Source organism: Camellia sinensis, chromosome 2 (assembly GCF_055761805.1).
Source record: "Camellia sinensis isolate YWXY chromosome 2, ASM5576180v1, whole genome shotgun sequence".
Taxonomy (NCBI): Eukaryota; Viridiplantae; Streptophyta; class Magnoliopsida; order Ericales; family Theaceae; genus Camellia; species Camellia sinensis.
This window is the reverse complement of record NC_138962.1, coordinates 128,079,449-128,088,864: the sequence shown is the minus strand read 5'-3', so window position 1 is coordinate 128,088,864 and position 9,416 is coordinate 128,079,449.

Here is a 9,416-nt window from a genome sequence, read left to right as displayed (position 1 = left end):
GTGAGAACTTATCGAGTAATTTACTGAGAATTTACAGGGACCTGAGAATTGAGCACTTAGGTGATTTAGAAAACATTAAATGAGTTGCTTAGGCAAAAGAAATGTCGTTAAGCTACAATTGCACCGTATATTCTCTTTCTTGGAGTCTAAGAAAGATTAGTTTGAGTTAAACTTGGCCGCTTAGGCTAATGAAACTAATAGTTGCCTAAGCTAGTTTGTTCTTAGAACAAAAGAGAGAGGGTTGGAGAAGCACGGAGAGAGTTAGAGGAAAACTTTCTTCTTGAGTGGTAGGAGAGAAAGTTAGAGAAAAGAAAGGGAATTAGGATGCAAATTAAAGGGAATTCAAGTTCTTCCTCTTGGACTTGAGAATTGAACACTTTAGTGATTTAGAAAACTTTAAATGAGATGCTTAAGTTCGACTAATACGGTTTTGCACAATCACTAAGTAAAATCTATTTTCTGGAGGCTTAGCAAGATTAGTTCGAGTTAAACTTGGCCACTTAAGCTAATGAAACTGTTCGTTGCATAAGCTAATTAGTTCCTAGAAAAAAAGAGAGAGGGGCGGAGAGAGTTAGAGAGAAACTTTCTTCCTGAGAACTAGAAGAGATAGTTGGGGAAAAGGGAGATAAATAGAATGAAACTTACAGGGAATTGAAATTCATAGATTTGGATATGAGAATTGAACACTTAGGTGATTTAGATAACATGAAACGAGTTGCTTAAGTTAAACTATTAACGATAAGCTACGATTATTCCGTAAATTACCTTTCGTGGAGGCTAAGCAAGATAAGTTTGAGTGAAACTTGGTCTCTTAAGCCAATGAAACTGATAGCTGCCTAAGCTAATTAGTTTCTCCAATAAAAGAGCGAAGGTTCTAGAAGGACGGAGGGAGTTAGAGAAAATCTTTCTTCCACGGTGGTGGAAGAGAAAGCTTGGGCAAATAAAGGGAAATTTGATGGGAATTGAAATTCAACTTTTTGGAATTGAGAATTGAACACTTAGGTGATTTAGAAAACATTAAATGAGTTGCTTTTGGTAAAGGTAATATCGTTAAGCTACCATTACTCCGTATATTCTCTTTCTTGGAGGCTAAGAAAGATTAGTTGGAGGTAAACTTAGCCACCTAAGCGAATGATACTAATAGTTGCCTATGCTAATTGGTTTGTAGAAGAAAAGACAGAAGGTTGAAGAAGGACAGAGAGAGTTAGGGAAAAAATAGGGAGCTAGAGAGACGATAGGGAATTAGGAAGAAAATTAAAGGAAATTCAAATTCATCCGTTTGGACTTGAGAACCGAACACTTAGGTGATTTAGAAAACATGAAATGAGTTGCTTAAGTTAAACTAATATCGTTAAACTACAATTACCCCTTAAATTCTCAGTCTTGTAGGCTAATCAAGATTAGTTTGCGTGAAGCTTGGCCTCTTAAGATAATGACTAAGCTAATTTGTTCCTACAATAAAAGAGAGAACGTTCTAGAAGGACGGACGGAGAGAGTTAGAGAGAATCTTTCTTCCAGAGTGGTCGAGGAGAAAGTTAGAGAAAGGAAATGGAAATACGATGAAAAGTAAGGCGAATTCAGATTCATCCTTTTGGACTTGGGAATTGAGCACTTAGGTGATTTAGAAAACATTAAATGAGTTGCTTAGGTAAAAGTAATATCGTTAAGCTACAATTACTCCGTATATTCTCTTTCTTAGAGGCTAAGGAAGATTAGTTTGAGCTAAACTTGGCCACCTAAGCAAATGATACTAACAGTTGCCTAAGCTAATTAGTTCCTAGAGCAAAAGGGAGAAGGTTAGAGAAGGACGGAGAGAGGAAGAGGAAAAGGAGAAGGCTAGGGAAATGAAAGGGAATTGGGATGAAATTTAACGGGAATTCAAATTCGTCCGTTTGGCCTTGAGAACTGAACACTTAGGTGATTTAGAAAACATGAAATGAGTTGCTTAAGTTAAACTAATATCGTTAAGCTACGGTTACTCCGTAAACTCTCTTTTCTTGGAGGCTAATCAAGATTAGTTTGCGTGAAACTTGGCCTCTTAAGATAATGACTAAGCTAACTTGTTCCTACAATAAAAGAGAGAATGTTCTAGATGGACGGAGAGAGTTAGAGAGAATCTTTGTTCCTGAGTGGTAGGGGAGAAAGTTAGAAAAAAGAAATGGAAATACGAAGAAAATTAAGGCGAATTCAAACTCAAATTGTTTCATAAGCTTAAGTGGCCAAGTTTAACTCAAGCTAATCTTGCTTAGCCTCTAAGATAGCGAACTTTCTGAGTTATTGTAGCTTAACGATACTAGTTTAACATAAGCACCTCATTTAAGATTTTCTAAATCACCAAGGTATTCAATTCTCAATTTCACAAAAATTGAATTTGAATTCTCTTTGAATTGCCTCCTATTTCTCTTTCTTTTCTCTAACTTCTCTTCTAGCTCTCAAGAAGGAAAGTTTCTCTGCAACTCTCTCCGTCCTTCTGCTTCCTTCTCTCTTTTGTTCTATAAACTAATTAGCTTAGGTGAGTAATTGTTTCATAACCCTAAGTGGTGGAGTTTAACTCAAACTATCCTTGCTTGGCCTCTAAGAAAGAGAATTTTCTGTAGCTCAACGATATTAGTTTAATATAAGAACTTCATTTAAGGTTTTTGAAATCGCCTAAGTGTTCAATTCTCGAGTCCAAAAGGTTGAATTTGAATTCCCTTTGTTTTTCTTCCTATTTCTCTTTCTTTGCTCTAACTTTCTCTTCGAGCTCTCAAGAAGAAAGTTTCTCTGTAACTCTCTCCTTCCTTCTCCTTCTTTCTCCTTTGGTTCCAGAAACAAATTAGTTGTGGTAACTAATTATTTCTGCCAAGTTTAACACAAACTAATCTTGCTTACCCTCTAAGAAAGAGAATTTTCTTAGTAATTTTAGCTTGACGATATTAGTTTTACTTCAGCAACTCGTTTAACGATTTCGAAATCACCTAAGTGTTCAATTCTCTAGTCCAAAAGGATGAATTTGAATTTCCATTTTGTTCCAATTTCTCTTTCTTTGCTCTTACTTTCTCTTCTAGCTCTCAAGTGGCCAAGTTTATGAAGAATTTACCAAGTAATTTACTAAAATTTTGCTGGGAATTTACTAATTAATTTACTGAGAATTTACCGGGAATTTTCTGAGTAATTTACTAAGAATTTACATGGAATTTTGTGGGAATTTACGGAGAATTTACTATGAATTTACTAAGTAATTTACTGTGTATTTATTGAGAATTTGCTAGGAATTTACTGATTAATTTACAGAGAATTTATTGAGTAATTTACAAAGAATTTAATGAGTAATTTACTGAGAATTCACTCGAAATTTACTAAGAATTTACTAAGTAATTTGTTGGGAATTTACTAGGAATTTACTAAATAATGTAGTTAGAATTTATTGGGAATTTACTGAGAACTTACTGTTAATTTACTGGAAATTTTCTGAGTAATTTCTGAGAATTTACTGAGTAATTCATTAGCAATTTACAGAGTAATGCACTGAGTAATTTACTGCGAATTTACTGGGAATTTGCTGTGTAATTTATTGAGAGCATAGTGGGAATTTCTAGAGTAATTTATTGAGAATTTACAGGGAATTTACTTAGAAATTACTGGCAATTTTCTGAGTAATTTACTGAGAATTTATAAGGAATTTACTTAGAATTCACTGAGTATTTTATGAGAATTTACTGAGTAATTTACTAAGTAATTTACTCAGTAATTAATTGAGTAATTTTTAGGGAATTCACTGAGAAATTTTCTAAGTAATTTATAGAAAATTTATTACGAATTTACTGTGTAATTTACTGGGAATTTGTTGAGAATTTATTTGGAATTTACTGAAAATTTAGAGAGTAATTTACTGAGTAATTTACATTGAATTTACTGTGAAAATTATTGGGAATTTACGGCGCAACTTTTTGAGTGTTTCCTGGGAATTTATTGAGAATTGATTGGGAATTAACTGAGTAATTTACTGAAAATTTAATGAGTAATTTTTAGAGAATTTACTGAGAATTTTCTGAGTAATCTACTGAGCATTTGTTGGCAATTTACTGAGTAATTTTATGAGAATTTACTGAGAACTTACAGAGTAATTTGCTGGGATTTTATAGGGAATTGACAGAGAATTTACTGGGTAATTTATCGAGAATTTATTGTTTAATTTGTTGAGAAATTTTCTAGGAATTTACAGACAATTTAAGGAGTAATTTACAGAGAATTTACTGGAAATTTACTAAGTAATTTTACTAGGAATTTTATGAGTAATTTACTGGAAATTTACTTATTAATTTACTGAGAATACACTGGGAATTTGCTGAGTAATTTACTAAGAATTTACGAAAAATTTGCAAGGAATTGCCTGAGAATTTATTGAGAATTTACTGAATAATTTACTGGGAATTTACTAGTAATTTACTGAGCAATTTACTGAGAATTTACTGAAAATTTACTAAGAAATTTACTGGGAATTTAAGGATTAAATTACTGAGAATTTTTTAAAATTTGCTGAGAATTTACTCAGTAATTTTCTTAGTGATTTACTGAGTATTTATTGAGAATTTACTGAATAATTTTGTGAGAATTTATTAGAGATTTACTGAGCAATTTCTAGGAATTTACTGAGAATTTACTGGAAATTTACTTGGTAATTTACTCACAATTTACTGAATAAATGTACTGAGTAATTTAATGGGAATTTACTGAGTAATTTATTGAGAATTTATTTAGATTTTACTGAGTAATTTACCGAGAATTATAGTGTAATTGACTGAGAATTTACTGACTAATTTATTGAGAATTTACTGGGAATTTATTGTGCAATTTACTGAGAATTCACTGAGTAATTTAGTTAGATTTTTTTTTGGAATTTATTGGGAATTTATTAGGTAATTTTCTGAGAATTTATAGAGAATTTACTGAAAATTTACCGAGTAAATTACTGAAAATTTACTATGTAATTTACTGAGAATTTACTAACAATTTACTGAGTAATTTTCTGAGTAATTTACAAAAAATTTAGTGAGAACTTATCGAGTAATTTACTGAGAATTTACAGGGACCTGAGAATTGAGCACTTAGGTGATTTAGAAAACATTAAATGAGTTGCTTAGGCAAAAGAAATGTCGTTAAGCTACAATTGCACCGTATATTCTCTTTCTTGGAGTCTAAGAAAGATTAGTTTGAGTTAAACTTGGCCGCTTAGGCTAATGAAACTAATAGTTGCCTAAGCTAGTTTGTTCTTAGAACAAAAGAGAGAGGGTTGGAGAAGCACGGAGAGAGTTAGAGGAAAACTTTCTTCTTGAGTGGTAGGAGAGAAAGTTAGAGAAAAGAAAGGGAATTAGGATGCAAATTAAAGGGAATTCAAGTTCTTCCTCTTGGACTTGAGAATTGAACACTTTAGTGATTTAGAAAACTTTAAATGAGATGCTTAAGTTCGACTAATACGGTTTTGCACAATCACTAAGTAAAATCTATTTTCTGGAGGCTTAGCAAGATTAGTTCGAGTTAAACTTGGCCACTTAAGCTAATGAAACTGTTCGTTGCCTAAGCTAATTAGTTCCTAGAAAAAAAAGAGAGAGGGGCGGAGAGAGTTAGAGAGAAACTTTCTTCCTGAGAACTAGAAGAGATAGTTGGGGAAAAGGGAGATAAATAGAATGAAACTTACAGGGACCCTAAGAAAGGGGTTAAACAAGAAACTGAAAACACAATAACCCAACTTTGCCCATATATCCCTTTTGTCCTCAAGTAACCCCTATCATCAGAGAGAATAGAAGGGAACTTGAGGTGGATATATGGGCAAAGAAAAACAAAAAACAACATAAAGTTAAGAAATAAAACACATACACTGACAAAGCAACAACCCTCAAGCCGAAACAAAGATGATGATCAACCCACAAGTCCCCAGTCTCTACTGCAGATAAAAACATGGAATCCAATAAGCGTCCCACTCCTCACAGCCGTGACATCCAAGCCACTTAACTAAAGCCGGGACGGAGGAAAAGATATACCCCAAGAGAAATCCCAGCAAAGTCACATGAAGCTAGCACGATCAAAAACCATATGCCACGGACTAGGGAGTTGAAGTAAAAGACAATAACCCCTCAGCAACAAACCAATACACAGCCAACAAAATCATGAAATCAATCATCACATCCCCCAGTCCCCTCCTTGGTAGATCACAAGCCTCAAACCCCACGGTAGTGTGACCAGCACTCCATGTCAGGCGTGGCAGTACGATCAATTAGGACGGGTCACATGAAGACAAGAAGCGACCAGAAAACTGGTAGCTATCCTCCCGCTCATCTCCCAGTCTCTAACTCGGCTGGTTATTGAATCACTATTCCCCATAGCAGTGACTCCCCAATCACTCTTGGCGGAGATGGCTCAAAACCACCCTCATATCGAGTCACATGAGGATCACACGATCAACGCGCTAATTTGTTAAAATATGAACGGTTCTGATCATTAAAATATAGTCAAAAAAATACCTCTACGAGACTTCACAATTGGACTGCTGTGCCATAAGGCACAGCAGCAACTCTCAGTCCTACCCGGAGAGGGTTGAGCTGAGGGTGTTATGCTTATATATAATATATCTCACTTCTAAGGGTTTGTTTTTTATTTTTTATTTTTTAATTTTATTTTATGAGACCTCACTTTAAAGGTTAGAAAGCTAAAAAAATAGATCCATAAATTGAAATGAATTAAAAGAAGGGAAAATATCACATAAGTAGGGTTTATAAAATTTATATATATATATATATAAATTAATGATAAATATTACTATATATTAATAGTTATAATTATAATTTTTTTTTTTATACATGCATTTTTTCTAACACTATGAGGATATAAAGATAAATATTATATATATTAATAGTTGAAATATTATCTTGCAAATGGTACACCTAACCAAACCAAAAGCCCAAACTGTCAATTCTATGAATGATCTCCTTACTACAAAGAATACAATTATATGGCAGTAAACTAATTTAGGCTTTGATTACAATTACATGACAATAAACTAATTTAGCCTTTGATTGAGCTTGACCATGGAGTCTAACATGGTAACTCAATTTCCTACCATCAATTCCTTCCATTCTTGTTTTACAACTTACGCCAATAGCCCTAACCCTTGCTCTTATATATATATATATATATAATCATCACACATTCTGTCTTGTCACTCACTCTCACTCTTCGTTTCGTCAATGGCGGCAAGAAAGACTTCTCTCATGGCTGCTCTCAGAGTCATCAAACGTTGGTGCTCATTGTTAATAATTTCTTTTACATACTTTGTTATTTTATATATATATTCTCATGTTTTTTCTTCATATTTTTGTTTTGTATAGGCAGTTCTTTCTCGGAGAAGATGACCCAGCTTTTTTACGGGCAACAAGGATGGTCGGAAAAGCTGGAGAAGGAGAAGTTGAAGATGGACCAGATGAAGGTGGACGATGAGAACCCTAAGATGCGTAAGTTATCTTTTCATTTGATTTGTCTTTCTCTCTCTCTCTCTCTCTCTCTCTCTCTCTCTCTCACTCTTCGTTTCGTCAATGGCGGCAAGAAGGGCTTCTCTCTGTTGGAGGTGACAAGGTATATTTGATAAGAACTTGGGCAAGCTAGGAAGGGAATTATAGAAGAAGATAAGGTAGAGATGCAAATATAAGAAAACTTGTTCTTATTATGTTAAGTACAAGTCAAGATTCTTGCTTACACATTTACAATTAGCTCATGGCTTTATATTGAGAACATTATCATCTTAACCTCGTCTAGAAAGGTTCTAGAAAGGTTTGATATTTTCTAACATCATTATTATACATTTCTAGATATTTCAGTGAGTCTATATTTAATATATATATATATATATTGTTTGTTCCCCACTATTAATCTGTACATACGATCGTGCCAATCCGGTGCCTACATGGTGACCGTTAATTTGTTAAAATATGAACGGTTCAGATCATTAAAATATAGTCAAAAAATAGTTCTACGAGGCTTCACAATAGGACTGCTATGCCATAAGGCACAGCAGCAACTCTCAGTCCTACCCGGAGAGGGTTGAGCTGAGGGTGTTATGCTGCATTATATATAATGTATCACACTTTTAAGGGTTTGTTTTTTATTTTTTATTTTTTAATTTTATTTTATGAGACCTCACTTTAAAGGTTAGAAAGCAAAAAAAAAAATAGATCCATCAATTGAAATGAATTAAAAGAAGGGAAAATACCACATAAGTAGGGTTTAAAAAATTTATATATCTATATATATATAAATTAATGATAAATATTACTCTATATTAATAGTTATAATTATAATTTTTTTTATACATGCATTTTTTCTGACACTATGAGGATATAAAGATAAATATTATATATATTAATAGTTGAAATATTATCTTGCAAATGGTACACCTAACCAAACCAAAAGCCCAAACTGTCAATTCTATGAATGATCTCCTTACTACAAAGAATACAATTATATGGCAGTAAACTAATTTTGGCTTTGGTTACAATTATATGACTGTAAACTAATTTAGCCTTTGATTGAGCTTGACCATGGAGTCTAACATGGTAACTCAATTTTCTACCATCAATTCCTTCAATTCTTGTTTTACAACTTCTGTCTTGCCACTCACTCTCACTCTTCGTTTCGTCAATGGTGGCAAGAAAGGCTTCTCTCATGGCTGCTCTCAGAGTCATCAAACGTTGGTGTTCATTGTTAATAATTTCTTTTACATACTTTGCTATTTTTTATATATATTCTCATGTTTTTTCTTCATATTTTTGTTTTGTATAGGGAGTTCTTTCTCGGAGAAGATGACCCAGCTTTTTTACGGGCAACAAGGATGGTCGAAAAAGCTGGAGAAGGAGAAGCTGAAGATGGACCAGATGAAGATGGATGATAAAAACCCTAAGATGCGTAAGTTATCTTTTCATTTGATTATTCATTCTCTCTCTCTCTCTCTCTCTCTCTCTCTCTTTCATTGTCACTCACTCTCACTCTTCGTTTCGTCAATGGCGACAAGAAAGGCTTCTCTCTGTTGGAGGTGACAAGGTATATTTGATAAGAACTCGGGCAAGCTAGAAAGGGAATTATAGAAGAAGATATGGTCGAGATGCAAATATAAGAAAACTTCTTCTTAATATGTTAAGTACAAGTCAAGATTCTTGCATACACATTTACAATTAGCTCATCGCTTTATATAGAGAACATTATCATCTTAACCTCTTCTAGAAAGGTTCTAGAAAGGTTTGATATTTTCTAACATCATTATTATACATTTCTAGATATTTCAATGAGCCTATATTTAATATATCTATATATATATTGTTTGTTCCCCACTATTTATCTGTACATACGATCGTGCCAATTCGGTGCCTACATGGTGACAGTTAATTTGT